The sequence below is a fragment of the Salvelinus sp. IW2-2015 genome, linkage group LG18 (genome assembly GCF_002910315.2).
Source record: "Salvelinus sp. IW2-2015 linkage group LG18, ASM291031v2, whole genome shotgun sequence".
NCBI classification, from domain to species: Eukaryota; Metazoa; Chordata; class Actinopteri; order Salmoniformes; family Salmonidae; genus Salvelinus; species Salvelinus sp. IW2-2015.
In genome coordinates, this window is record NC_036858.1 from 1891034 (window position 1) to 1894467 (window position 3434).

Below are 3434 nucleotides of genomic sequence, written 5' to 3' on the forward strand. Positions count from 1 at the left end.
GAAACCACTACAGACAATTATTAAGATGCACCCCAAGGAGATAACGAATGTAGATTTGGAGCTCAGCCCGTAATCAACAATCTCCTGCATGCCATTATATCTACCTCCACAAGATGGCAGTGTGGCTGTTTGAATGAGTTAGAGTGGTTAGCGGAGAAAGATCTGCTATCAACATGGTGGACGTGTTCTAGTAATGTTACACCTGTGTCTTCACCCTGACATGAATGTTAATATTGTTCCTTGGTGAGCATGTCCCTGTTGACATTCACTGAACACATCTTCAGCTGCAGAACAAAACTATATTTCACTCTCTTCTCAAATGTAGTGTCATGGTAGATAACTGGTCTGTGAAGCACATTTTACAACTCTAGAATCTTTCATGCAATCATTCCCCCCAATTGACAGCAATTTTGCAGCTTTGCGCTAGATATTTAAGTTTAATATATCACATTATAGCACATCACCATTCAATACAAAAGTGGATATACAGTAAGTACACCAAACAGGTGAGGTCCTAGCCAATATCTGCCACTACAAGAGTACCACAGTATGAGTCGAAATACCCATAAAACCTAGCGGTCAAACACGGAAATGGTTCCAATCGTTTTTCCACCATTCATTTTTCCAATAGGGGATTTTGAAACACTTCAAATAAGGGCTGTATTTTGTGTAGCCTCACTCTGGCATAACCTTTTAAATCTCTCTCAGACAAGATGGCTTTTATCAATATATTCACCTGTATTTACCCCCCCCCCCAAAAATGAAATGCTTATTAACTGCAGAACTACAAAGGCCTGTCTCAAGCTTCACATCACCAAAGATTATGGATATACTGACAAGATATATGTCTCTCCGCTCGAACAATGGGAGTCGTTGTCCACAAAGCGGCACGGCGGCCTTTCTAGGTCCCACCTATCATTTCTTTGGATTGGTGGATACATCTCATTATTGTAATCCTTTTTCAAATATTAGATGTGGGTTGTGAGGTCAACGGCCTGTATTCAATGGAGAGAAATGCTAGGCTACTAGTATCATTTCATGAATATGTATAGCCGTCTCGAGACAAGTCCGATGTAAAGAATACCTTCGGGATCGTCGGGGGGGTGGGACAATTTTTTCAAAATATTTCTCAACATATACTGAACAAAAATATATTCGCAACATGCAACAATTTCAATGATTTTACTGATTTCCAGTTCATATAAAGAAACCAGTACATAAAAAAAATCATTAGGCCCTAATCTATGGATCGCGCAGGTGAAGAAGCCAGATGCCAGGCCCACCCACTGGGTTGTCAGGCCCAGCCAATCAGAATTCGTTTTTCCTCACAAAAGAGCTTTATTACATACAGAAATACTCCTCAGTTTCATCACCTGTCCGGGTGGCTGATCTCAGATGATCCCGCAGGTGAAGAAGCCAGATGTGGAGGTCCTGGGCTGGCGTGGTTACACGTGGTCTGTGGTTGTGAGGCCGGTTGGACGTATTGCCAAATTCTCTAAAACTACGTTGGAGGCAGTTATTGGTAGATAAATTAACATTAAATTATCTGGCAACAACTCTGGTGGACATTCTTGCAGTCAGCATGCCAATTGCACCCTCCCTCAAAACTTGAGACATCAGTGACATTGTGTTGTGTGACAAAACTGCATATTTTAGAGTGGCCTTTTATTGTCCCCAGCACACAGTGCACCAGTGTAATGATCATGCTGTTCAAACACCACAGGTAGCGGCAGGTACCCTAGTGGTTAGAGTGTTGGATTAGTAACCGAAAGGTTGAAAGATCAAAACCCAGAGTTGACAAGGAAAAAATCTGTTGTTCAGCCCCTGAACAAGTCAGTTAACCCACTGTTCCTAGGCCATCATTGAAAATAAGAATTTGTTCTTAACTGACTTGCCAAGTTTAAAAGAAATGTCATTAACATTGTATCCAAAAAGTCAGATTTCCTAACCTAATACGTTGGGTAATACACACTTCTGTTGACAGAGCGCCATGACTTTATCGCTGAAAGTTTTGAAGATTTTACATTTTGTGGTCATCGTCTTCCAAGTTGTTTCCGCTGGTCGCAAAATGAGCACGACACGAGCTGAATTAAATGTACAAAGCTTTCAAAATGAGCACGACACGAGCTGAATTAAATGTACAAAGCTTTCAAAATGAGCACGACACGAGGTGAATTAAATGTAAAAAGCTTTCAAAATGAGCACGACACGAGCTGATTAAATGTAAAAGCTTTCAAAATGAGACGAACGAGCTGAATTAAATGTAAAAGCTTTCAAAATGAAGCACGACACGAGCTGAATTAAATGTACAAAGCTTTCAAATGAGCAGACACGAGCTGAATTAAATGTAAAAAGCTTTCAAAATGAGCACGACACGAGCTGAATTAAATGTACAAAGCTTTCAAAATGAGCACGACACGAGCTGAATTAAATGTACAAAGCTTTCAAAATGAGCACGACACGAGCTGAATTAAATGTAAAAGCTTTCAAAATGAGCACGACACGAGCTGAATTAAATGTAAAAAGCTTTCAAAATGAGCAACGACGAGCTGAATTAATGTAAAAGCTTTCAAAATGAGCAAGCACGAGCTGAATTAAATGTAAAGCTTTCAAAATGAGCACGACACGAGCTGAATTAAATGTAAAAAGCTTTCAAAATGGCACGACACGGCTGATTAAATGTAAAAGCTTTCAAAATGAAAAAAAAGCACGACACGAGCTGAATTAAATGTAAAAAGCTTTCAAAATGAGCACGACACGAGCTGAATTAAATGTAAAAAGCTTTCAAAATGAGCACGACACGAGCTGAATTAAATGTAAAAAGCTTTCAAAATGAGCACGACACGAGCTGAATTAAATGTAAAAGCTTTCAAAATGAGCACGACACGAGCTGAATTAAATGTACAAAGCTTTCAAAATGAGCACGACACGAGCTGAATTAAATGTAAAAAGCTTTCAAAATGAGCACGACACGAGCTGAATTAAATGTAAAAAGCTTTCAAAATGAGCACGACACGAGCTGAATTAAATGTACAAAGCTTTAAAATGAGCACGACACGAGCTGAATTAAATGTAAGCTTTCAAAATGAGCACGACACGAGCTGAATTAAATGTAAAAAGCTTTCAAAATGAGCACGACACGAGCTGAATTAATTGTACAAAGTTTTCAAAATGAGCACGACACGAGCTGAATTAATTGTACAAAGCTTTCAAAATGAGCACGACACGAGCTGAATTAAATGTAAAAAGCTTTCAAAATGAGCACGACACGAGCTGAATTAAATGTAAAAGCTTTCAAAATGAGCACGACACGAGCTGAATTAAATGTACAAGCTTTCAAAATGAGCACGACACGAGCTGAATTAAATGTAAAGCTTTCAAAATGAGCACGACACGAGCTGAATTAAATGTACAAAGCTTTCAAAATGAGCAGA